The sequence below is a fragment of the Arvicanthis niloticus genome, chromosome 13, assembly GCF_011762505.2.
Source record: "Arvicanthis niloticus isolate mArvNil1 chromosome 13, mArvNil1.pat.X, whole genome shotgun sequence".
Lineage (NCBI taxonomy): Eukaryota > Metazoa > Chordata > Mammalia > Rodentia > Muridae > Arvicanthis > Arvicanthis niloticus.
This window is the reverse complement of record NC_047670.1, coordinates 74,656,066-74,682,669: the sequence shown is the minus strand read 5'-3', so window position 1 is coordinate 74,682,669 and position 26,604 is coordinate 74,656,066. Positions and strand designations below refer to the sequence as shown.

The 26,604-nt window shown below is 49.1% G+C and overlaps 1 long non-coding RNA gene across 1 annotated transcript; it reads left to right on the top strand.

Moving 5' to 3' along the window:
* Positions 1 to 773: 773 nt before the first annotated feature.
* LOC143434166 (uncharacterized) lies at positions 774 to 25,286 on the top strand. The gene is made up of 3 exons (XR_013103492.1): positions 774 to 4,989; positions 8,844 to 8,963; positions 24,056 to 25,286. It is a non-coding gene; the product is annotated as an uncharacterized LOC143434166 (long non-coding RNA).
* The last annotated feature ends 1,318 nt before the right edge of the window (positions 25,287 to 26,604 follow it).

Sequence of the window (26,604 nt, the reverse complement as noted above, 5' to 3'; positions counted from 1 at the left end):
AGGCAGTATGTTTGCAGAGGATCTGTTTCTCTGTATGTTGTCGTGTTGAAGCTGTGATTCAGACACTCAGACATCACAATCTACAAAAGGCAAGAATTTTTTTTTTAATTGACAGCCACTTGCTCTCCCTGGGAGTGAAAAAGCAACCGCAGCTGCTGCAGGGAAACTCTTATACAGGTCTCTCATGACCTTTGGACCAAACAAAGCTTAACAGAGCAGCTTTTTTTTGTGACTAGCTTTTAGCATAAACACATTGTTTCAAGTTTTTAAAGTCACTGTGGCCAGCCAGTTTCAGAAAACCTCGGGTTTTTTTCCAAGTCAAGTCTACCTGGTTCTCTGCAGGTCTTTGTGGTCTGTTGGTCTGAAGAACAGATTAAGAACAGGAATCTCAATTTACCTGAGAAATGTAAATACAAACGCCAAGTCTTTGGAAGCAAGTCTGGAAACTGAGCAATAGGGAACCGGGGGCCTCTTCTTACTTAACCGTGTTGAAGTCAATAAGGAAGGCAGAAATGGGGAGCCAGCTTCTAAACACTCAGCTCCGCCTCATCTCACTCATACAGGTTGTTCCCCATCCTGGAGTGTATTCAGAATACATACCTAGCTCTCATCATCATAATTCTCTTTTTTTTTTTTTTTTTTGAGACAGGGTTTCCTGTATAGTCCTGGCTGTCCTGGAACTCGCTCTCCTCATCATAATTCTTATGCTGGCCTCTGAAGCAAAGGCTGCTGCTGCTGCTGGGGTGCAGAAAGGGTTCATTTAAAAGGTAAGAAATGGTAATGAAGATCTTGGGGAGTCCCAGCAGAGCCATCACAGGATACCTGGGAAACTAGGGTCCACTGACTCCAACAAGGCCAGACCCCCAGTCCTTCCAAGAGTTCAACTGGGGGCTAAGCATGCCTATGAGGGCCATTCTCATTCAGACCACCACAGTCCACTCCCTAGCCACCACAGACTTGTAGCCATCTCATGATGCAAAATGCATTTAATCTAATTTCAAAAGCTTCCCATAGCTTTTCAGTCTCAAGGTTGCTTAAAAGTCCAAAGTCTCTTCTGAGACCCAAGGCCCCTGAGACTCTTAACTGTAGCCCCCTGTAAAATCAAATTTAAAACATAGATCACATACTTTCAACATACAGTGACACAGAATATATTCATTACCATTCCAAAAGAAAGAAAAGGGAGACTGAGAACCATCAGGGCAAACTACATCTCCATGTTCTATGACAAAGTAATACACTTTTTTGAGACAAGGTCTCTCTACATAGCCCTGGCTGTTCTGGAGTGTTCTATATAGACCTGGCTGGTCTTGAACTCAGAAATCTGGCTACCTCTGCCTCCCAAGTGCTGGGATTGAGGGCATGCACTGTTATATCTGACCTGTAAGAAACGTATAAAGATTACTAATTGGATCACTGTAATTGTCATCTGATGTCGGGACGTGGTCTCATTATTACAGGAACAGCAGTGCAATACAACCTTTGTTCATTTTCTGTTCAGCAGTTTGCATGGTTGGTAGTGTTAGAGATATTAAATATGGGTCTTTTATATCAAATATTATAAAACTTGTGTTTAGGGCAAAGAACTCAAACCTTCTTTCTTACCTCATAAGACTTTTGTGTACATATTTTAATCCCTATTACTTGGTAAAAGCTTTGTTTACACAACAGACCCTGCTGCATTCCGGGAACTTGATGACCTAGATCTGCAATCCCTTCCCCGCCTTCCGTTCCTATGCACCAGTTCTTTTAAGTCTAGACTAATAAATAAGACTGTGATGTCTTATCCTAGCCGATAGGGAAAAGACACAGTCATTACATGTTAGAATAAAAACCAAGTGCATCTTCTGAGTCTGTGCAAACCCCCTAGTTCTCGACCTCCCTAAAGCTGTGACCCTTTAATACACTTCCTCACGCTGTGGTGGCCCCAACCATAAAATTATTTTTGTTGCTACTTCATAACAGAAATTTTGCTACTATTATGAATCATAATGTAAGTATCTGTGTTTTCCCGTGGTCTTAGGCGACCCCTGTGAAAGGGTTGTTGGGCCCCCAAAGAGGTCACTACCCACAGGTTTAAAATCCCTGCGAGTTTGAGGCCAGCCTGGTCTACTAGAGAGTTTGAGAACAGCAAGAGATACACAGTGAAACCCTATCTCAAGAAAACCAAAATGAACAAACAAGTACAATCGAATGCCTGCATCACATGCACTAAGGTTGAGAGGACACCCACCGAGCCTATGCAAATTCATAGCGTTATTTTATTGAGATTTTATTTTTGTATGTGTTTAGTGTGTGTGCATGCACGTATGTGCACGCATGTATGTGTGTGTTCATATGTGTGTGAAAGCCAGAGAACCACCCCTGGTGTCACTCTTCAAAAGCCATCTGTGGTGGTTTGAATACCTGGTCCCAGTTGGCACAGCTCTGCTGAGGAGCAGGTTTGGAACTGAACAGCCTTGTCTCTTTCACATTTGCTCCGTCTTTGGGATTGCAGTTGGGAATGTGAGTACCTCACTCCCTGCCCCTACCTCCAGCCTGCTGCTCACTGCCATGCCTTCCCATGTGATGGACTCGAACTCTCTGGAACTCTCTGGAACTTTTCTCTAAGTTGTCTTGGTCACATGTTTTATCACAGTAACACAAAAGTACCTTGTTTTCAGAGATGGGACCTTTCACAGTTCTGGAGCTCACAAAGTAGCTTGGACTGACTGGCCAGTGACCCCTCTCTGCCTCCCGGTACTGGGACTGTAAGTATGTGCCATTGTGCCCGCATCGTAATGTGGGGTCTAGGGACGAAACCCTGATACTTATGCTTAGAAGGCAAGCTCCTTCCATCCCCACAAAGCTTTGCTTGGGCTTTCTTTGGGGGGTGTGTGAGTTGATGCATGTGTGTTGTGTGTAGGCTGTCTTTTTTCTCTCCTCCTCCTCCTGCCTCCTCCTCCTTCTTCTCCTTGACCCAAGATCTCTCTGCATAACCCTGGCTGTCCTGGAACTCTCTGTGTAGATCAGGCTGGCCTCAAACTCACAAAGATATACCTGTCTCTGCCTGTACTGTAGGGATTAAAGGCTTAGACTTATTTTTTTTTTTTCAAGACAGGGTTTCTCTGTGTAACCCTGGCTGTCCTGGAACTCACTCTATAGACCAGGCTGGCCTCGAACTCAGAAATCCTCCTACCTCTGCCTCCCAAGTGCTGGGATTAAAGGCGTGCACCACCACTGCCTGGCTTAACATACTTTTAAAAGTAGGGTGTAACTACATATCCCTGGCTGTCCTGGAACTCACAACATAGACCAGGCTCAAACTCATAGAATATGCTTCTTTCATCTCAATGCTTGGGAGGCTAAGTCAGGTGGGTCTCTGTGAGTTTGAGGCCAGCCTGGTCTACCTAGTGAGTTCCAGGGTAGCCAGGGGATACATAGACAGACCTTGACCCTAAAACAAAAAGAAACAAAAAAGGCTCAGATGGAGGGTATAGACAGAGGTCCTCTGCCACACGAATGCTGTGACTCATGCCCTTCTATGTCACACACAGACACACACGCTCTCTCACACACTTATACACACTCACAGCCTAACACACACTCATATACACACATATACATACATGCTCACACACACATACACACACATGCTCACATACACTCTTATATACTCACACACATGCTCACATATGCTCACACACAGACTCATGCACACTCATACATACACATACACACACTGTGACTCATGCTCTACTACATCACACACACATACTCATATACACACTCACAGACACTCACATACACACACATGCACACTCACACACATACCACACAGGCTAACACACACTCATATATACTCACAGGCTAACACACACACTCACAGACACATACACTCATACACACATGCTCACACACACTGTGACTCATGCCCTCCTACATCATGTGCACACACACACACACACACACATACACTCACACACACACACAATAGCTGTTCCACACTTATCCTCCCAGCACTTGGAGAACTGAAGCAAGGGTCTCAGGAGTTCAAGGCTATCCTTGGCTATTTAGTGAATTCAAGGCTAGCACGAGCTGAATGAGATCCTGTATCAGAACAAACAAAACATTTACTCGTTTTTAAAAGTGACTGATGTGCTGGGCTATTGGTGCTAACAGTAATCAGGACAGCTTGCCCTTGATGAGATCCTGTCATAAAATAAAGAAATTAAAAGTGGGAGAGGTTGTGCAATTCAGAGCACTTGGGGAGCATCTGAGTCCTAGGTTCAATCCCCAAAACAGTAAAGTCAACAGCAAACGCTACTGATATTCTCTCAGCAATATCTAAAGTGAATTGTTTTATTTTATGCATTTGGGTGTTTTGTCTGCATGTCTGTGCACCATGTGTATGCCCAGTACCTGTGGAAGCCAGAAGAGGGCGTCAGAGCCCCTGGAGCTGCAGTTCCAGGGTTTGTGAACCACCAGATGGGTGCTGGGAACTGAAGCCAGGTCTTCTGCAAAGGCAGACAGTGCTCTTAACTACTGACCCGTCTCTCAAGGCCCTGAATAATTAGATCATGCAAGATGATAGATAGAAATGAAGCCTGTATAGCATCGTTATCACGAGTAATCAATATACTATGTAATCCTCTTGGAGAGAAGCCACGTTGAGATCCGGCCCCATTGATCTCCCATGTGATCTCCATCTTCCCTTCTATTTGCCTGCCAACCTCAGGCCCCATACAGATACATAAGCAAGAAGCTCACAGTCTTTCTAAACACCCATCCTGGTGATGTTTCTCCTGCAACCCTGACTGTTTCTCTGCCACAGAGACCTGCTGCCACATCCTGTGCCTCTGTCTTTGGCTTTGTGACCCTCCCTCCAGAGTTAACACCTGGATAGCCTTGGCTCACATCCTTCTGGAAGCCTCCCTCCCCCACCCCCAGCCCTGGATAAGTACCCCTCCTTCATGCCTGTTGCTTTGGACGCATCCTGGGACCTGAGAGGTGAGTCAGTAGTTAACAGCACTGTCTGTCTTTATAGAGGACCTGGATTCAGTTCCCAGCATCCACATGGTGGCTCAAACCTTGTAACTGCAGGTCCGGGCTGTGTCTGGTACAGTACCTGTGGCTTCATAGTGTCTTCTCTGCTTAGTTCTGCTGCCTGAATGATGTAATTATTGGATGGTGGGAGTGAGTTTCTCCTCTCTCTGTGGCCCAGCAGTGTCTGGTACAGAGGCGATGCACTGTCGTTTGGGGGAAGGCTTCTTGTTGCACTTGGCTCATGACACAGAACTTGTGGCTCACAACCCTGTGCCCATCACTCTGTGAACTCTGACCTACTCTGCTCTGCACACAGAAGAGAAAATCAGCATGTGGTGACCTGCTGTCATTAATGTAAACAAAACAGTGTGATTTAAATTCCTTAAACTGACATCTGAATAGCCAGAAATTTTAGCTTTAAAATAACCTGAAGTACTAGTGATAACTTTATGGGTTTTTTTTTGTTTTTTTTGGATTTGACTGGGTAGGTATTAATTAATTTGTGTATTGGTTTTGTTTTGTTTTGTTTTGTTTTGTTTTCAAGACAGGGTTTCTCTGTGTCGCCCTGGCTGTCCTGTAACTCACTCTGTAGACCAGGCTGGCCTCGAACTCAGAAATCCACATGCCTCTGCCTCCCAAGTGCTGGAATTAAAGGCGTGCACCACCACTGCCTGGCTTGTGTATTAGTTTTTTTTAATAAAATATTTATCTACTGATCAAACTTGAAATAAAAGGGGAGTGTGGCAGTTGATGTTTGTGTTCTCTAAAAATATCTTTTGCAGGGCTGGGAGTGGAGTTCAGTTGGTAGTGTTAGACTATTGTTGGAAGCCCTGGGTTCAGCCTACACTCCTATAAACTGGGTGTGTTGGTACACACCTGTAACCCCAACACTGGAGGAGGAGACTGTACGGCAGAGGATCGGAAATTCAAAGTTGTCCTTGGCTACATTGTAACTTTGAGGACAACCTAGGATAGTACATGTTCTATTTCTGAGGGAAATAGAAAATACCCTCTTTCTATTTCCCTCAGAAACCTCAGAGCCTCAGTAGAGAAGTCTGGCAGTGTCGGACAAGCTCTGGCACCGAGAACTGACAGAATACAGTGTGGCTTACAGGAAGGAAAGCTAAGCAGCTGTCTGGCAGGGGTGGGGACTTCCAGGAGAAAGGGGCTCAGTTGGCAGCTCTGCCCAGTTTAAACTGGAGATTCATCCTGGGGGGATGGAACCTGGGGGAACAGTGAACCTCATTTCCTGTCAGAGTTAGTAACTTGTAGTTTGCTGTGAGCTCATTGAGTTTCACAGGCTAGTGCAAGGCAAGCTGGTCTTCTGGCCAAATGTGTGTTGTGTGCCTGTGGGGGCCAGAGGTCAACGTCGGGTCTCTTCCTCAGTTTCTCTCCACTTTATGTTTTGTTTCATTTTGCTTTTGAGACAGGGTTTTTCTGTGTAGTCCTTGCTGTCTAGGAACTTAATTTGTAGACCAGCCGGCCTCAGATTCAAAGAGACCCACCTGCTTCTGCTGGGACTAAAGGTGTATGCCGAGCCACCACACCTGGCTTCTCCACTCTGTCTTTTGAGACAGGGTCTCTCGATGAACCTGGAGTTCCCTGATTCAGCTAAGCTAGCAGGCTAGCTAGCTCTAGGGAGCTGCCTGTCTCAGCTCCCCCGACACTGGGGACAGATGTGACCCAACTTGTATGTGGGTGCTCAGGGTCCACACGTAGGTCCTTAAGCAATTCACTGACTGAGCCAACTACGGCCAAGGCGATTCTGAAGGCAATGGAGTAAAATCTCAGTATTTTGTTGTTGTTTGTTTAAATATTTATAGTGTGCATGTATGTTTGCCGTGTGTAATGTGATATGCATGACGACGGATGCTGAAAGGGGACATTGGAACCTCTGAAATGAGAGTTAGAGGCAGTTGTGAACTGCCTGACATGTGCTGGGATTGGAGCGCCCCATTTTGGAAGAGCAGGACGTTCTCTTGATCACTGAGCCATCTCTCCAGCCCTTATTTTTGTGTTTTAAAAGAGAGTCCAACTTATATAGTCCTGGCTTTACTACTTGTTGTGTAAACCAGACTGGTGTCCAACTCACAACAATCCTCCTGCCTCTGCCTCCCAAGTGCTGAGATTAAAGACACGTATTACCATGTCCAGTGAATGAAAGTGTTTTATTAATCTCTCAGACATTCTTGTTTGTTTGTTTGTCTGTTCAAGACAGGGTTTCTCTGTCCTGGCTAACCTGGAACTCACTCTGTAGACCAGGCTGGCCTTGAACTCAGAGATCCATCCACCTGCCTCTGCCTCCCAAGTGCTGTGACTAAAGATATATGCCACTACTGCCTGGCTCTCAGACATTTGTAAGGGAAAGACTTAAACTTAATTCCTTACCTTTCTTTTAAAATGTTCTGTTTTGTTGAAAAGGGGTCTCAGGTAGCCCAGGATGACCTCTAACTTGATATATAGCTGAGGCTGGCCTTGAACATCTGAACTTCCTCCTTTTCCATGACAGTAAAAAAGGTAGACCAAGACTGGAGAGATAGCTCAGCAGTTAAGAGCATCGGTTGCTATTTCAAAGGACCTGGGTTCAATTCCTAGCACCCACATGGCAGCTCACAACTGTCTTGTAACTCATGTTCCAATGGATCCAACACCCTCACACAGATACACACACAGAAGAAACCAGGATCGGGACCCTCAAACCCCTTCTGGTTGGGTGGTAGCATACTCAGGAAGAAGAGGCAGATAGATCTCTGAGCTCGAGGCTAGCTTGGTTTACACAGTGAGTTCTAGGACAGCCAGAGCTATACAGAGAAGCCCTGTCTTGAAACGCCCCCACCCCCATATTCTGGGATTGCATTCATGTGCCTAGAGTTTATTGTTGCCGGTTCCTGTTGGGTGCTCTGCTCCTTCTGAGCTTCACTGTGTGAATCTTTACCAACCTTATTCTGAGCATCTTGGCTTCTCCCTGGATCTTTCTGGAGGAAGAGAATAGTCTTGTGAATGAGGCCCCAGGCGTGTAGCCTTCTGAAGGGCCTGGAAAGAAGCAGGTGGAAAAGATGAGGTGGACAAATCATCCAGAATGAGGTAAGGGAGTCACTGGGAGCAATCTGCAAAGACATGAGGCCCAAGGCGACATTCTGCCCTTAATTCCAAGGACCTACAGAGGCTATCGGGAAGAAAACAATATCCCAGGAGGCTGCTTGCAGGTGTCTGCTGGAGTGACCACAAACCCAGAGCTTCATCAAACTGCACACCCTCCCTGTGGTTAAGGCTGAAAGAACCATAAAAGTTGTGAAATGGTGGCTGCTGAATTCCCAGAAAAAACAAAAACAACAATATTCCTTTAGTCGTTAGCCCATCAACCTCCCCCCATTCTTTACTCTAAGAATCCCCAGACCCCAAGAGCTGAGACATGGACCTGCAGGGTTACCAGCTATGTCCATCAGGCAAGAAGTGGAAGTCCCCATCACTGCTCAGTGGGTAGTGTTTGGCCTTGTTTCTGATTCCACAATTCAAGAAGAATGGCACAGTATGAGCAAACACCAGCAGGAGACAGAATGAGGTTTGACTCTAAATGACCAAAGCACAGGAAACAGTCTTCAGCGTCAATCACTGTAATTTTTCCCTTTTAGTTATGTGCGTGTCTGTATGCCACAAGGACACAGGAGTTACAGATGGCTGTGAGCTGCCCGGCACAGGTGATAGGAACTGAACCCAGGTTCTCTGGCAGAACTGTAACTGCCTCGAACCGGTAAGCCATGCTTGAAACTCCTTGTGGTCATAATCCTTATGGTTTTGTCTGTTTCTTCTTCTTCTAGAGCTGAGGACTGAACCTGAGACCTTTTCACTTGCTGAGTTAACACTGGACCATCAAGCTGAATCTCCAGCCCATCCCTGAGGTTTTTGCTGACAGAACCTGCCTGGAGTAGGCAATTAAGGTAGACGTCATTATTTTAGTACACACTGTTCATTGACAGGGCCTCAGTATTTACACTCTGAAAATTAACTGGTAATCCTAGGATAGATCCCGTGACAGTTAGGAAGGTAGAGTAGTCTAGAACCAATGAAGATGCTGAAGAACTAACCAGGCCAATGACAGGGTGTGTTTGCCAGTCTATGTCAGCTTGTTAGAAGCTAGTCATCTGAGAGGGGGGAATTCACTTAAGAAAATGCCTTCATAAAACTGTAGGCAGGCCCTTCTCTCTGTCTCTCTGTCTCTCTGTCTCTGTCTCTGTCTCTGTCTCTGTCTCTCTCTCTCTCTCTCTCTCTCTCTCTTTCTTTCTTTCTTTTCTTTCTTTTGAGACAGGTGTTCTCTGTAGCCCAGGCTATTCTGAAACTCATTCTGTAGCCCAGGCTATCCTGAAACTCATTCTGTAGACCAGACTATTCTCAAACTCAGAAATCTGCCTGCCTCTGCCTACCAAGTGTTTGGACCAAAGGTGTGTGCTGCTGCCACTGCCCAATGGTAGTTCTGAGTTCAAAAGAAAGCAGGCTGAGCAAGCCATGAGGAGCAAGCCACTAAGCAGCACCCTCCACAGCCTCCACAACAGTTCCTGCCTCCAGTTTCCTGGCTGGATTGAGCTCATTGTCTTCTCTCAGTGGATGGATTCAGAACCTGTAAGCCAAATTAACCCTCTCCTCCCCAGGTTGCTTTTGGTCACGGTGTTTCATCACAGTGATAGTAACCCTAACTAAGACAGACAGCTCAGCAGGTAAACATGGTTGCCACAAGGCTGCTGGTCAGAGTTGTCTTCTAAATACACCATGTGCCATGGTGTATGCACACACCACACAAATAAAGTATATTGATTACAAACTAATGACTCAAACCTTTCAGAAGTCAGTGTACATGAAGGAAGGGTGTGTCACCGGGGAAGAGCCATGCTGGTTCAGGTTAGTTATAGGGACTGTAACCATTCAGTCAGTGAGGCCATGTCTCTTGTCTTCTCACACGTGTGTCACCCTAAGCTTTTCCTCTCCCAGGCAATATAACCTTTGCTAAGGCTTGCGATCAGAGGGATTTTTACTTTGTGTAGTCCTTGGCATTAAATAAGGGGACCTTTACCCAGTAGCAGCAGCAGGAACCACCCTTGGGAGCCACTTCGTGCCACCTGGCACGTCCACGGCAATCAGAACAAAGGGTCAGAGTTCGGGAACCTCTTTGAGGGATGTTCTCCTGAGTGAGCCCGTGTTGGCCCCATCCTCAGTCAAGTCAGGTTACACGGAGCTGCTCTTGGGGATTTAGTTCCTGTAGGAGACAAAAAGCCCTTGTCTCAAAGCACTGCCCACACAGGAACCTTTACATATAAGATTCCCAAACCTGGCTGAGGTGAATCAGGGTTAGAAAGGACTCAGGTATTTTTTTCCCCCTGTGCTGAAGATTAAATGCAAGGCCTCACACATTAAGCAACAGTCTAAGCCTAAAAATAGCTCAAGGGATTTACGGTTTGATACTGCCTGTGGGAAAAATATTGCTTCATCTGGTAATGGTGCCTCATGCCTGTACTCCTGGTGCTTGGGTGGCAGAGGCAAAAGAAGGTTGATAGTTCAAGGCTGTACTCAGCCACATTGTAAGACTGTCTCAAAAACAATATCCCAGGAGGCTGCTTGCAGGTGTCTGCTGGAGTGACCACAGCCAACCCAACTTCATCAAACTGCACACCCTCCCTGTGGTTAAGGCTGAAAGAACCATAAAAGTTGTGAAATGGTGGCTGCTGAATTCCCAGAAAAAACAAAAACAACAATATTCCTTCAGCCGTTAGCCCATCAACCTCCCCCCATTCTTTACTCTAAGAATCTCCAGACCCCAAGAGCTGAGACATGGACCTGCAGGGTTACCAGCTATGTCCATCAGGCAAGAAGTGGAAGTCCCCATCACTGCTCAGTGGGTAGTGTTTGGCCTTGTTTCTGATTCCACAATTCAAGAAGAGTGCCACAGTTTGGAGCAAACACCAGCAGGAGACAGAATGAGGTTTGACTCTAAATGACCAAAGCACAGGAAACAGTCTTCAGCGTCAATCACTGTAATTTTTTCCCTTTTAGTTATGTGCGTGTCTGTATGCCACAAGGACGCAGGAGTTACAGATGGCTGTGAGCTGCCCGGCACGGGTGATGTTTGTTGCTTCAGAGTAGGAAAATAGTTGTGAACATATTCCCACCAAATGCCAATATATACGCTAACCGATGTCTGTACACATTTGATTCCAGAAGCTGCCCACCCTGTCCTAGAGTCTGCCTGCCTTCCTTCTTTCTTTCCTCCCTCCCTCCCTTCCTCCCTTCCTTCCTTTTCTTTCTTTTTGTTTGTTTTTTGTTTTTTTTTGAGACTGGGTTTACTGGCTGCTTTTGTGTCAACTTGACACAAACTAATGTCAAAGAGGAAGGAGCCTCAGTTGAGGAAATGCCTCCATAAGATCTGTAAGGCATTTTCTCAATTAGCGTTCAATGTGGGAAGGCCCAGCTCATGGTGGGTGGTGCTATCCTTGGGCAGGTGGTCCTGTGTTCTAGAAAAAAACAGGCTGAGGAAACCAGTAAGCAGCACCCCTCCACAGCCTCTGTATCAGCTCCCGCCTCCAACTTGCTTCTTTTTTTGGAGGGGAGGGGGTTCTCTATGTAGCCCTAGCTGTCCTGGAACTCTCTTTGTAGACCAGGCTGGCCTACCTCTGCCTCCTGATTACTGGGATTAAAGTCGTGTGCCATCATGCCTGGTTCCCCAACCTGATTTTTGGTCATGGTGTTTTGCCACAGCAATAGAAACTCTAACTAAGACACAGGGTTTCTCTGTGTAGCCCTGGCTGTCCTGAAATTCACTTGTGGACCAGGCTAGCCTCGAACTCAGAAATCCGCCTGCCTCCGCCTCCCGTGTGCTGGGACTAAAGGTGTGTGCACTGATGCTCGGCTTGTCCTCACGTTTCTCGCTTGCTGTTCCCTGCATCTGCAGCTTCTCTCTCAGATAGGTGCTCATATTGGTTACTCTTGTACTTCTGCCAGACTTGTGCTTCCAAACCACTGACTGAGGCAGAGAGATGCTTGCCTCAAAAGCATGAGAACCTGAGCTTGAGCCCCAGTCCTCTGTAAGAGCTGGGTGTGGTGACTCATTCCTGTAAGCCAGTGCTGTGGAATGAAGACAGCCTGCTGGCCAGTCAGTCTAGCCGAGCCTGCAAGCTCCAAGTTCAGCCAGAGATGCTGTCTCACAAAACAATATAGTGAAGCTGGGTGTGGTCATGCATACCTTTAATTCCAGCATTGGGGAGGCAGAGGCAGGTGGATTTCTGTGAGTTAAAGGTGAGCCTAATCTAGAGAGTTTCAGGACATTCAAGCCAGGGCTATACAGAGAAAACCTGACCCTTCCCATCCACACCCCACAAAAATATCTCTAAATAGAAAAAAAATTTTTTTAAATACACATATGTATAATACATGCATATATACTGCATTTATATCCATATATATGTATACATACATGCATACACACATTGTGGAGAGTGATGGAGAAAGACACCGGACTTTGGCTTCCACATGCACACACGTGCACCATCCCACGTCCACACACACATGAGCGTATGTGTACTCACACAAGTTATTGAGGTCTTCCCTATGTCCTTTCTAAAATACCCTTGTCTCTGTCTACAGCTTTTCCTGCCTCCATGATGGCTGTTGTTGGTTGTCAACTTGACTATACCTGGAATTATTTAAAATCCCCAAATGGAGGGCAGAGCAGCAAGGGATTTTTCTTAGTTTGAAGTAGGAAGATCTAATCCACACATGTCTGGGTCTTGAGACAGGTAGGGAGATCTGGACCACACTTCCTGCCTCTTTCTCTCTCCTCGCTGTAAGTCCATTCCTTCACTGGCATTAGAGCCTACTTCTTTGGGATTCCAGTGTTAACTGAAGACCAGCTGGGACATCCTGTCCCGTGGACAGAGCAACTCCTGGATTCTTTTTTTTTTTTATTTATTTATTTTGTGTAAGTACACTGTAGCTGTCTTCAGACACCCATATGAGGGCATCAGATCTCATTATGGATGGTTGTGAGCCACCATGTGGTTGCTGGGAATTGAACTCATGACCTCTGGAAGAGCAGTCAGTGCTCTTAACCACTGAGCCATCTCACCAGCCCAACTCCTGGATTCTTGGGCTTTCCATTCACATCCAACCATTGCTGGTAGCTGGACTGCAGCCAGTGAGTAATTCTAATAGATCTTCTTCTATACATCTAGAGAGATTCATTCTTTAAGTTCTATTATCTAGAAAACCCAAACTAATACACTTCCCCTTTAAATTATTTTACGTGTGTGTGTGTGTGTGTGTGTGTACTCACAAATGTTACATGCCATAGTGATTATGGAGGTCAGAGGACAACTTATTAGAGTCAGTTCTTTCCTAGCATGTGGGTACCAAGGGTCCAACCTAGGCTATCAGGTCTGGCAATGGCACCTTTACCTGCTGAACATTTCGCTGGTCCTGAGGGGCTAACCTAGGCTCTCAGGTCTGGTGATGGGCACCTTTACCTGCTGGACATCTTACTGGCCCCAATTTCTTTTTGAAGCTCCAATGTGTACACTGGCTGGTCTAAAGCTCCCCATGTAGCCCAGGCTGGCCTCAAACTCATAGGCATCCACCTGCCTCCACTTCCCAAGTGTAGGGATTGAAGGCTATGACTATGACATCTTGCTAAAATAACCCTTTTCAGCACTAGACACCTTGACATTCCGAATCTCTGCTCGTCTCTCTGAGAAGACTCCACAGGTCTCTGTTCAGTCTGGGTGGCTCCTCTATGTTTAGGGGTCACTTTGTGTCCCAGGCACCCCTAGTAATTGGTTTTGGTTTTGGTTTTGGATTTGACTTGTGAGCCAAGGGAGGCTCACTTGTGAGCAAGTGAGCTCCAGACTGGGGCTGGAGCTGTAGGAATGACATACTCTTTCTCGACTATCCTGAGAGAAAGAGCCAGCCTAGAGCTGACAGTGGGGTGGCCTGTTTTCTACACCCCAGAAGCCCGCCTAAGAATAAAACCACCCTGGTTCTGAAGCAGAAGTGAAAGCTGAGTCGGCAGTGGAGAGTGGCCTAGGGATGGTGTCTGTGCTCCCAGAGAAGCCCTGCCCGAAACTCACTCCATCTTTGTTTCCCAATCCCGTGCATGACTCAGGTCCTTTCCAGCACAACCAGTATGAACTGGATTTCTGTTGTGGACAATCAAGTCAGAAATAAACAGTGAAGAGGTCCAGGCTGGAAAAGCTAGCCTGGGCTCCACAGGGAGACCCTGCCTTTAAAACCCAAACTCAAACATGTTTAGTCCCAGCACTCAGGAGGCAGATCTCCGAGTTCCAGGGCAGCCTGGTCTACAAAGCAAGTTCCAGGGCAGCCAGAACCCTGCCTTGAAATACAAAAAACAAACAGACAGACAGATTTGTCCCATTTACTTGGTATCTGCAGGTGGATTTCTGTGAATTAAAGGTGGGCCTAATCTAGGGAGTTCCAGGACATGCAAGCCAGGGCTACACAGAGAAAACCTGATCCCTCCCATCCGCACCCCACAAAAATATTTCTAAATATTCCCCAAATAATCTTATGCACACAGAACTTGGCTTTAACAAGGTTATGAGTGATGAGGTAAATGTTTTAGGAGTCTTGCTTGTTTGTTTTGGGACAGGTTCTCCTATAGCCAGTGGTTCAAAGTCAGCATTTAGATGAGGATGAGTTTGAACTCTGAATATTCCTGCTTCTACCTACCTTCTAAGTGCTGGGACTGCAGTCTTTCTCTCTCTCTCTCTCTCTCTCTCTCTCTCTCTCTCTCTCTCTCTCTCTCTCTCCTGAAAGAAGATGACCTGGAACTCATTATGGAGCTCAGGCTAACCCAACAGTAGAATTCTTCTGCCTCAGCCTCCCTTTGGATTACAAGTGTAAGGAATCATACCCAGCACACATATTTTTCATTAATTAAACTAAAAGCTTATAGAAATCAAGCATGTTCAATAGCACACAGCTAATAAATGACAACACAAGAACCCTATGTGTTTCTGTTGAGTCTGAGTCAGGCCTGAGGCTGATGTGAGTCCATATGCCCAGGATACAAAGGCTGAGGCAGGAGGATCTAGAGTTCAAGGCCAGCCTGGGCTAAACAGTGAGGCTATGCTTCAAAAATCAGCATTGCACCGCACCCCAGCACTGCCTCCAACACTGTCTCCAGCACTCAGGACAGCCAGCACTGCACCCCAGCACTGCCCCAGTACTGTCCCCAACACTGTACTCCAGCACTGTCCCCAGCACTGCCCCCAGCACTGCCCCAGCACTGCCCCAGCACTGTACCCTAACACTGTCCCCAGCACTCAGAACAGCCAGCACTGCATCCCAGCCCTGCACCCCAATACTGTCCCCAGTACTCAGAACAGCCAGTACTGCACCCCAGCACTGCCCCAGCACTGCACCCCAGCACTGCCCCCAACACTGCCCCCAGCACTGCCCCAGCACTGCCCCAGCACTGCCCCAGCACTGCCCCAGCACTGCCCCAGCACTGCACCCCAGCACTGCCCCCAACACTGCCCCCAGCACTGCCCCAGCACTGCCCCCAGCACTGCCCCAGCACTGCCCCAGCACTGCCCCCAGCACTGCCCCAGCACTGCCCCAGCACTGCCCCAGCACTGCCCCAGCACTGCACCCCAGCACTGCCCCAGCAGTTGCTCCCAGGAGTTGTCCTGTGACCTATGCACAGGCTCCTACACTCACACACAAGATACATAGTTTTTAAAAGGTAAAAAAATTAGTAAGATAAAATAATTGTGTACATAGGTTGGAAAAAAAAAGTTGCAGTTCACTTATGTACAATGTCAAATCTAACCTAAAATTTCATGTCATAACTACTGAGTACAATTGCTATGCTAAGTGTATTTTGAGGGGTAACGAGTCACTTGTACAATAACAATCTTTTGGGGTTTTTTGGTTTGTGGGTTTTTGTTTGTTTGTTTGGAGACAGGGTCTCTCTACATAGCTCTGGCTGTCCTGGAACTCACTATATAGATTAGGCTGCCTTTGAACTCACAGAGACCCACCTGCTTCTGCCTCCCAAGTTTTGTACAATAACAATCTTCACAATATAATGGGGTGTGGAGGGTCAACGCCAACAGCAGAAGCACGGCCTGAGGAGACCCAGACGTGTTTAGAAAACAGAAAATAATGGAGCTCAACTTGAGTGAAGCATTTGCATGGTGGGCACTCGGAGTGTGTGGGAAATCTGGAGATGGTGTGGTGGCACGTGCCAGTAACTCCAACATCTAGGAGTCTGATGCAGGAGGATTACAAACTTGAAGGCAGCCTGAGCTAAACAGCGAGACCCTGTCCCCCAAAGCAGTGTAAAATAACACCCCCACATTTTCAGGTAACCAGCATTCACAGTGAGCTCACAGCCCCTCCTTCTTCTTGAGCTATTTAGAAGCTACTAAACTTTTCTAAACTGTAAGGGAGATAAGCTGATCAGAGACACTGCAGTCATTAGGAGCAGTGTCCTGGTTAGTTCTTTGTCAACTTGACACAAGCTAGAGTTATCTGGGAAGAGGGATCTTAGTTGAGAGAAGGCGTCCATCAGATTGCCTGTAGGCAAGTCTGTAGGGCATTTATGTGATTAATGGTTGCCAGTAAAGGGCCACTGAGCAAGCCATGAGGAGCAAGCCTCCAGTTCCTCCCCTCTTTCCTCCCCAAGCTGCTTTTGGTCACAGTGTTTTTATTTCAGCAAATAGAAACCCTAAAGCAAGCCGTGAAGGTCAAGCAAGGAGATAGCAGTACACGCAGAAGAGAAAACCGGCCCAGTGAAGACAGTATCACTGCTGGCGTTATTTTACGAGGGAGGATGAGATCTGTGAGAACAAACAGGCTTGAGGAGACAGGAGACCTGGGGAAATGCCAAGCACCTGCCAGTTTGTGTGCAGAGGACCATCTGGGACCTGCCAGTGTTGACTGCAGCTGGAGCTCTGGAGAGGGCATGATGGCCATAGGCCATTGCATCTCCTAGAGAGCAGCTGCAGAGTGACATTCTGGAGTCACTAGGCAGATGTGAAGTGGAGCTCTGGTTCGGAACGGGGACCTTAGCTTTTCACGAATAAAGGCCTGAGGTGCAGAGAGGAACACGGATATCTGCAGAAGCAATCCGTGGCCAGAGCTGTGGGGCACGCAGGACACAGTCAAGACCACAGCTTCCTGCAGGTGTTGGGGTCATGGGAGGCCCTTCAGTAGGAGAGTTTAACATGAGACCCCAAGAACAAGGGTGTTGCCTGGACAGCAACAATGTTCCAGTATAGACAACACTGGAACATCAGGAAAACTGAAAAACATCCTCCCCACGAGGTATCCACTCAGTACTGATGGAGAAATACAACAAACTAACCACGGTGGTACAAATTTGCCTAGCACTAGGGAGGGAAAGGCTGGCAGATCAGGAGTTCAAGGCCAGCCTTGACTATGTAGGGAGTTCAAGACAAGCCTAGGCTACAAGAGAACCTATCTCAAAGAAAACAAAGAAACAGATAAGAAACACTGACTTGCCCACATTATTTTCCCAACTGGGGGTGAAATTCAGAATCTTAAGACGTGTTCTTTCTACAGTGTTATCCTTTGCCTGGAAGGTCTGTAGTGCCAGAATAGAAACCATGGAAGTGAGAAGATTAAGGATTGAGTCTAGAGGGCTGGAGAGACGGCTCAGCGGTTAAGAGCATTGACTGTTCTTCCAGATGTCCTGAGTTCAATTCCCAGCAACCATATGGTGGCTCAAAGCCATCTGTAATGGAATCTGATGCCCTCTTCTGGTGTGTCTGAAGACACCTACAGTGTACTCATATACATAAAACAAATAATTCTTAAAAAAAAAAAAGAATGAGTCTAAGGCATGCCTACTTGTGAGGAGAGGAGGAGGGATAGGGAAGTGGGTAGATAGGCAGTGGGTACAGCCAGAGGCAAAGCCAGAGGCAAGGGATGTGGGGCTGTACACATGGCAGAATGCAGGTTCTGCTGTAGTTGGCCTTGATAATCTCAGTAGAGAAAATGGGTGGAGGAGAAAAGTTGAGGAGTGAAGCCATAGAGTGAGTGAGGTCACTTCTCCAGATAACACTGACCTTGAGTTACTGGAAGAAGTAGCAGAGGAGGCTGTACCCAAGGGAAGTTTGTTAGGACACAGACTTGGGATTGACACTGAGGGAATGGAAGGAAGCCAGACTGGGCAGGAGCAGCTGAGCTGTGATGTAGGACCAACTCCCACTGGATGTAGGCTGTGAGGAATGGGGAAGAACCAGACACCCAAGGCCGCTGCCAGCAGCACCTCAACTACCAATGGTTGGAGCAGTAAATCCTTCATTGGGGCTGTGTGTGGGGCTGTGTGTGTGTGGGGCTGTGTGTGTGTGGGGCTGTGTGTGTGTGGGGCTGTGTGTGTGGGGCTGTGTGTGTGTGGGGCTGTGTGTGTGTGGGGCTGTGTGTGTGTGGGGCTGTGTGTGTGGGGCTGTGTGTGTGTGGGGCTGTGTGTGTGGGGCTGTGTGTGTGTGGGGCTGTGTGTGTGTGGGGCTGTGTGTGTGTGGGGCTGTGTGTGTGTGGGGCTGTGTGTGTGTGGGGCTGTGTGTGGGGCTGTGTGTGTGTGGGGCTGTGTGTGTGTGGGGCTGTGTGTGTGTGGGGCTGTGTGTGGGGCTGTGTGTGGGGCTGTGTGTGTGTGGGGCTGTGTGTGTGTGGGGCTGTGTGTGTGTGGGGCTGTGTGTGGGGCTGTGTGTGTGTGGGGCTGTGTGTGTGTGGGGCTGTGTGTGTGTGGGGCTGTGTGTGTGTGGGGCTGTGTGTGGGGCTGTGTGTGGGGCTGTGTGTGTGTGGGGCTGTGTGTGGGGCTGTGTGTGTGTGGGGCTGTGTGTGTGTGGGGCTGTGTGTGTGTGGGGCTGTGTGTGTGGGGCTGTGTGTGTGTGGGGCTGTGTGTGTGTGGGGCTGTGTGTGTGGGGCTGTGTGTGTGTGGGGCTGTGTGTGTGTGGGGCTGTGTGTGGGGCTGTGTGTGTGTGGGCTGTGTGTGTGTGGGGCTGTGTGTGTGTGGGGCTGTGTGTGGGGCTGTGTGTGTGTGGGGCTGTGTGTGTGTGGGCTGTGTGTGTGTGGGGCTGTGTGTGGGGCTGTGTGTGTGGGGCTGTGTGTGTGTGGGGCTGTGTGTGTGTGGGGCTGTGTGTGTGGGGCTTGTGTGTGTGGGGCTGTGTGTGGGGCTGTGTGTGTGTGGGGCTGTGTGTGGGGCTGTGTGTGTGTGGGCTGTGTGTGTGTGGGGCTGTGTGTGTGGGCTGTGTGTGTGTGGGGCTGTGTGTGTGTGGGGCTGTGTGTGTGTGGGGCTGTGTGTGTGTGGGGGTGTGTGTGTGTGGGGCTGTGGGTGTGGGGGGCTGTGTGTGGGTGGGGCTGTGTGTGGGGCTGTGTGTGGGGCTGTGTGTGTGTGGGGCTGTGTGTGGGGCTGTGTGTGGGGCTGTGTGTGGGGGCTGTGTGTGTGTGGGCTGTGTGTGTGTGGGGCTGTGTGTGGGGCTTGTGTGTGGGGCTGTGTGTGGGGCTGTGTGTGTGTGGGGCTGTGTGTGTGGGGCTGTGTGTGTGTGGGGCTGTGTGTGTGGGGCTGTGTGTGTGTGGGGCTGTGTGTGGGGCTGTGTGTGTGGGGCTGTGTGTGTGGGGCTGTGTGTGTGTGGGGCTGTGTGGGGCTGTGTGGGGCTGTGTGTGTGTGGGGCTGTGTGTGGGGCTGTGTGGGGGCTGTGTGTGTGGGGCTGTGTGTGTGTGGGGCTGTGTGTGTGGCTGTGTGTGGGGCTGTGTGTGGGGGCTGTGTGTGTGTGGGGCTGTGTGGTGGGGCTGTGTGTGTGGGGCTGTGTGTGGGGCTGTGTGTGTGTGGGGCTGTGTGTGGGGCTGTGTGTGGGGCTGTGTGTGGGGCTGTGTGTGTGTGGGGGTGTGTGTGGGTGTGTGTGGTGGGGCTGTGTGTGGGGCTGTGTGTGGGGCTGTGTGTGTGTGGGGCTGTGTGTGGGGCTGTGTGTGTGTGGGGCTGTGTGTGGGGCTGTGTGTGGGGGCTGTGTGTGGGGGTGTGTGTGGGTGTGTGTGGGGGCTGTGTGTGTGGGGCTGTGTGTGTGTGGCTGTGTGTGTGGGGCTGTGTGTGGGGCTGTGTGTGTGGGGCTGTGTGTGTGTGGGGCTGTGTGTGGGGCTGTGTGTGTGTGGGGCTGTGTGTGGGGCTGTGTGTGTGTGGGGCTGTGTGTGGGGCTGTGTGTGTGTGGGGCTGTGTGTGGGGCTGTGTGTGGGGCTGTGTGTGGGGCTGTGGTGTGGGGCTGTGTGTGGGGCTGTGTGTGGGGCTGTGTGTGTGTGGGGCTGTGTGTGTGTGGGGCTGTGTGTGGGGCTGTGTGTGGGGCTGTGTGTGTGTGGGGCTGTGTGTGTGTGGGGCTGTGTGTGTGTGGGGCTGTGTGGGGCTGTGTGTGTGTGGGCTGTGTGTGTGTGGGGGCTGTGTGTGGGGCTGTGTGTGTGTGGGGCTGTGTGTGTGTGGGGCTGTGTGTGGGGCTGTGTGTGGTATGTGTGTGTGTGGGGCTGTGTGTGTGGGGCTGTGTGTGTGTGGGGCTGTGTGTGGGGCTGTGTGTGTGTGGGGCTGTGTGTGTGTGGGCTGTGGTGTGTGGGGCTGTGTGTGTGTGGGCTGTGTGTGGGCTGTGTGTGTGTGGGGCTGTGTGTGGGGCTGTGTGTGGGGCTGTGTGTGGGGCTGTGTGTGGGGCTGTGTGTGGGGGCTGTGTGTGTGTGGGGCTGTGTGTGGGGCTGTGTGTGTGTGGGGTTTGTGTGTGGGGGCTGTGTGTGGGGCTGTGTGTGTGTGGGGCTGTGTGTGGGGCTGTGTGTGTGTGGGGCTGTGTGTGGGGCTGTGTGTGTGTGGGGCTGTGTGTGTGGCTGTGTGTGTGTGGGGCTGTGTGTGGGGCTGTGTGTGGGGCCTCTGTGTGGGGCTGTGTGTGGGGCTGTGTGTGTGTGGGGCTGTGTGTGTGTGGGGCTGTGTGTGTGTGGGGCTGTGTGTGTGTGGGGCTGTGTGTGGGGCTGTGTGTGTGTGGGGCTGTGTGTGGGGCTGTGTGTGTGTGGGGCTGTGTGTGGGGCTGTGTGTGGGGCTGTGTGTGGGGCTGTGTGTGGGGCTGTGTGTGGGGCTGTGTGTGGGGCTGTGTGTGTGTGGGGCTGTGTGTGTGTGGGGCTGTGTGTGGGGCTGTGTGTGGGGCTGTGTGTGGGGCTGTGTGTGTGTGGGGCTGTGTGTGGGGCTGTGTGTGTGTGGGGCTGTGTGTGTGTGTGGTGTGGGGCTGTGTGTGGTGTGTGTGTGTGTGTTGGGGCTGTGTGTGGGGCTGTGTGTGGGGCTGTGTGTGTGTGGGGCTGTGTGTGTGTGGGGCTGTGTGTGTGTGGGGCTGTGTTGTGTGTGGGGCTGTGTGTGGGGCTGTGTGTGTGTGGGGCTGTGTGTGGGGCTGTGTGTGTGTGGGGCTGTGTGTGGGGCTGTGTGTGGGGCTGTGTGTGGGGCTGTGTGTGGGGCTGTGTGTGGGGCTGTGTGTGGGGCTGTGTGTGTGTGGGGCTGTGTGTGTGTGGGGCTGTGTGTGGGGCTGTGTGTGGGGCTGTGTGTGGGGCTGTGTGTGTGTGGGGCTGTGTGTGGGGCTGTGTGTGGGGCTGTGTGTGTGTGGGGCTGTGTGTGTGTGGGGCTGTGTGTGGGGCTGTGTGTGGGGCTGTGTGTGGGGCTGTGTGTGTGGGGGCTGTGTGTGGGGCTGTGTGTGGGGCTGTGTGTGGGGCTGTGTGTGGGGCTGTGTGTGGGGCTGTGTGTGGGGCTGTGTGTGGGGCTGTGTGTGTGTGGGGCTGTGTGTGGGGCTGTGTGTGGGGTTGTGTGTGTGTGGGGCTGTGTGTGTGTGGGGCTGTGTGTGGGGCTGTGTGTGTGTGGGGCTGTGTGTGGGGCTGTGTGTGGGGCTGTGTGTGGGGCTGTGTGTGGGGCTGTGTGTGGGGCTGTGTGTGTGTGTGGCTGTGTGTGGGGCTGTGTGTGAGGCTGTGTGTGGGGCTGTGTGTGGGGCTGTGTGTGGGGCTGTGTGTGGGGCTGTGTGTGGGGCTGTGTGTGTGGGGTGGCACGCAACTTTAATCCCAGCACTCAGAAAGCAAAGGCGAGTGGGTGGATCTCAGTGAGTTGGAGGCCAGCCGGGCCTATAAAGTGGGCGTCTATAAAACGAGTGCGGACCCGGTCCTGAAGGAAGATCACAAGGCCAACTTGGACTACATGGCACGTTCAGGGCCAGTCTGGGCTACAAAGGACCTTGTTTCAAGTCTTTCCTGAATCATTGTCCTTCTCAAAGGGGTTTGAGCTATAGGTACATAAATAGAAATACGGTGTCATTCCTTATTGCTTAAGAGTTATAACATGTTCCACATGTTCTAAAACACCCCATTCATGCATCCATCCATCCATCTGTAAAACATTCATAGGACACCCCCGTATACCTGATCTTTGCCAGCTACAGCTGCCCAAAGACAGGACAGCCCCAGCCCCACGCCCAGGGTCTTACTATGTAGCCCTGGCTAGCCTGGTACTCACTGCCTCTGCCCCTGCCTCCCAAGGTGGAGATCAAAGGTGGTACCACCTTATGTGGCTCAATCTTTTCTATCGGAAGCTCAGTTTATTGGGGGAAAAGGCAGAAAACCAGTGATTTAATCAGTGATGGCTTGTGCTTCCATTGTTACTCATATGTGCAGCATCCAACTTGTGCTGGGAACATGGTAGGTTCTCAGTAGATGGATACACAGCGGGTTAGAGGTTTTTGTTTTTTGTTTTTTCAAGACAGGGTTTCTCTGTGTAATCCTGGCTGTCCTGGAACTCACTCTGTAGACCAGGCTGGCCTCGAACTCAGAAATCCACCTGCTTCTGCCTCCCGAGTGCTGGGGTTAAAGGCTTGCGCCACCACTGCCTGGCTGGCGAGTTAATTTTTTAAGCAGAGTGAGAAGTGCTTGCAAGTCCTGCAAGGCTTGGTTCTGGAAACCTGATGGGGCCTCAGGGAACCGAAGGACACTGACACAGGTACAGAAAAGCTGAATCGAGAGGACCTTGGGAGGTCTGATAGAGACCACCAGCTGTGCAGCAGTTCAGAGCCTCAGCGTGCTTGTTAGGAGAGCAAAGCAGGAAAGGTTAGCTTACAAGGTGGGAGGTCTCTGCAAGGGAGCAGTCTAGGGCGTAGCCTCCAGCAGGAAGGTCAGACCGAGCTCTCCGGAACACAGGCAGCGGCATTCCCACAGGCACCAGAGGGAGCTTTGCCAATTCCCATGGGTTTAAGGCCCTGGGGTCCTTTTCAAAGAAGACAGGACAATCAGAGTTGCTTTTTAAAACTTCTGTATCATTATTGTATCAGGTGGGTGTATGATGTGCTTGAGCGGAGATCAGAGGCAACTCAGGAATCCATTCTTTTCCTTCCACCTTCATATGGCTTCCTCTGCTCCAAGCCAGGTCGCTGGGCTTTCCTGGCAAATGCCTTTCTTGTCAAGGAAAAGATGATCAACAGTAGTCATAGCGAACTTTAGGAAGTTGCAGAGAAAAAAAAGCATGAAAAAAATACTTCAGTGGGTGGATGGAAATCCTAGGAAGAAGTCTTATATCAGAGGTGGGTGTTATAAGATCCACACTGGGCTCAGGATGGCTCAGGGGTGAAGAACACACACTTCTCTTCCAGAGGACCCAGGTGTAGTCCCCCGTGAGTGAGGTGAGCAGCTCACAACTTTCTATACCCCAGCCCCCGGTGTCAGGAGTCTTCTGCGGGCCCCGTACTCACAGTGCTTGCAAACACACAGACATTCATGTATTCATGGATGTTTATACATTATACACATGATTAAAAAACAAAATCTTTTTTTAAAAACCTTTATTAATTGCTGGGCATAGTGCAGTGCACCTGTTCTCTAGCATTCAGGAGGCAGAGGCAGGCAGATCTCTGAGTTCAAGGCCAGGTGTACAGAGCAAGCGCCAGGATAGCCAGGGTTACACAGAGAAACCCACATTATGTGCTGGAGACCCACATTAACCAATGCTATCTGCTATCCGTAGGTATTGACATCTGCACAGGAAGGTGCTGCCATTGCTGCTGTATGGACTGCTTTGTGATGTGTCTGAGCTAGACCTGAATGGAAGAGGCTAGTGTTCAGTGTACTGTGTGCACTGCCACGACTGATGGCATTGTGTTTGCGTCTAGCTTTGCTGGCTAACTCCTATGTAGCTACCTCTTCTTTAGAGCTATTTTTATGTGTATTGATATTTTGCCTGCATGTTTGTCTGTGTGAGGGCATCAGGTCCCCTGGAACTGGAGTTACAGATGGTTGTGAGCTGCCATGTGGGTGTCGGGAATTGAACAGCAGTCCTTGGAAGAACATCCAGGGCTCTTTGTAGCCAAGTCATTTCTCCAGCCCCTACCTGTGTGTCTTTAGGCAAATTACCTAACCCTTGTAAATTACTGATTAATCTTCAAATGGAAGGTAATAGTTTCTCTCTCATGACTGACTCTATAAAGATGAATGGATGCTTGTGAAGTGTGAAAGATAGTGTCTATAGAAAAGAATTCAGTTATGTTGGGGTGACTATAAATGAGAATCCAGAAACAGCAACAAGATGGACTGAGTGTGCTGGAGAGACACCTGAAGACCGTGTGTAAAATTCACACCTCAACACTGTGTACAAGAGCCACACCTGAAGACCGTGTGTAAAATTCACACCTCAACACTGTGTACAAGATCCACACCTGAAGACTGTGTGTAAAATTCACACCTCAACACTGTGTACAAGATCCACACCTGAAGACCGTGTGTAAAATTCATACCTCAACACTGTGTGTAAGAGCCACACCTGAAGACCGTGTGTAAAATTCACACCTGAAGACCGTGTGTAAAATTCATACCTCAACACTGTGTGTAAGAGCCACACCTGAAGACCGTGTGTAAAATTCACACCTGAAGACCGTGTGTAAAATTCATACCTCAACACTGTGTGTAAGAGCCACACCTGAAGACCGTGTGTAAAATTCACACCTGAAGACTGTGTGTAAAATTCACACCTCAATACTGTGTGTAAGATCCACACCTGAAGACTGTAAGATCCACTTGTAATTTTGTGATTTTTTTTTTTTTTTTTTGGTTTGGTTTTGTTGTTTTGTTTTTTGAAGACAGGGTTTCTCTGTGTAGCCCTGGCTGTCCTGGAACTTGCTCTGTAGACCAGGCTGGCCTTGAACTCAGAGACCTACCTACCTCTGCCTCCTGAGTGCTGGGATTAAAGGGGTTTACCACCATGCATTGCATGATTTTTATTTCAGTTTGTGTGTGGGGATGTGGTACATGCATGTGGTGTATGTGTATGTATTTGTTGTGGGTGGTGTTTGTGTGTGTGGTATGTATATTTGGTATGTGTGTAATATGTGTGGTGTATGTGTGTATATGTATAGATTTGGGGTGTGTGGTATATATGTATGTGTGGTATATGTGTATGTGTGTGTATAGTGTATGTGTGTAGTGTGTGTGGTATGTGTGTATAGTGTATGTGTGTGTGGTGTGTGTGTGGTATGTGTGTGGTATGTGTTTGTGTATGTGTGTGTGATGTGTGTTTATGTGTTTGTGTATGTGTGTGTGATGTGTGTTTATGTGTGTGTATGTGTGTGTGTGGTATATGTTTGTGTGGTGTATTGTATGGTGTATGTGGTATGTGTGTAGTGTATGTGTGTAGTGTGTGTGTTTCGTATGTATGGTATGTATGTGTATTTGGTGTGTGTGATATGTGTGTATGTGTGGTGTATTGTATGGTGTGTGTGGTGTGTGTGTGTATGTAGTGTATGTGTGTAGTGTATGTATGTATGTGGTGTGTGTTTTGTATGTATGGTATGTATGTGTATTTGGTGTGTGTGTAGTGTGTGTGTGTTTTGTATGTATGGTATGTATGTGTATTTGGTGTGTGTGATGTGTGTGTATGTGTGGTGTATTGTATGGTGTGTGTGGTGTGTGTGTAGTGTGTGTGTATGTAGTGTATGTGTGTAGTGTATGTGTGTGTGTGGTGTGTGTTTTGTATGTATGGTATGTATGTGTATTTGGTGTGTGTGATGTGTGTGTATGTGTATGGTGTATGTGTGTGTGTGGTGTGTATGTGTGTATTTGGTGTAATGTGTGTGTGAGTGAATGGTGGAGCCCAGAGCCCCACGCTCTATCACTCAGTTATGTCCTCATCCCTGCTTCTCTTTCAGAATTCATAAACTCAAATCTTTCCTCTGCCAGATTTGATTTCATGGATGGTTTTATGGGCACTTCTATTTTCTGAGGACAAGTTGTCCTCAGCTTAATCTGCAAAGGCAACTTTGCCTTAGGCAAGTGTCTGATAGCTACCAGAGTTGGAAGCAGATCACATTTTAACCTGGGACTTTTGGGGGTTGAGCCAGCACTCCTCCAGGATGCTTCTCTCCTCTGCTGCTGCTTGGAAAACCCACGGTTCCCAGAACGACAGGATGCTTAAATGTGCGCCTGTGTTGGCAACCTCATCAGCTGCTCTTCTTTCCGCTCATTCTCAGGTACCTCAGTTATTCCCAAGAGGCAAATTCCCCCCACTCTCTAAGCTTTCTTCCT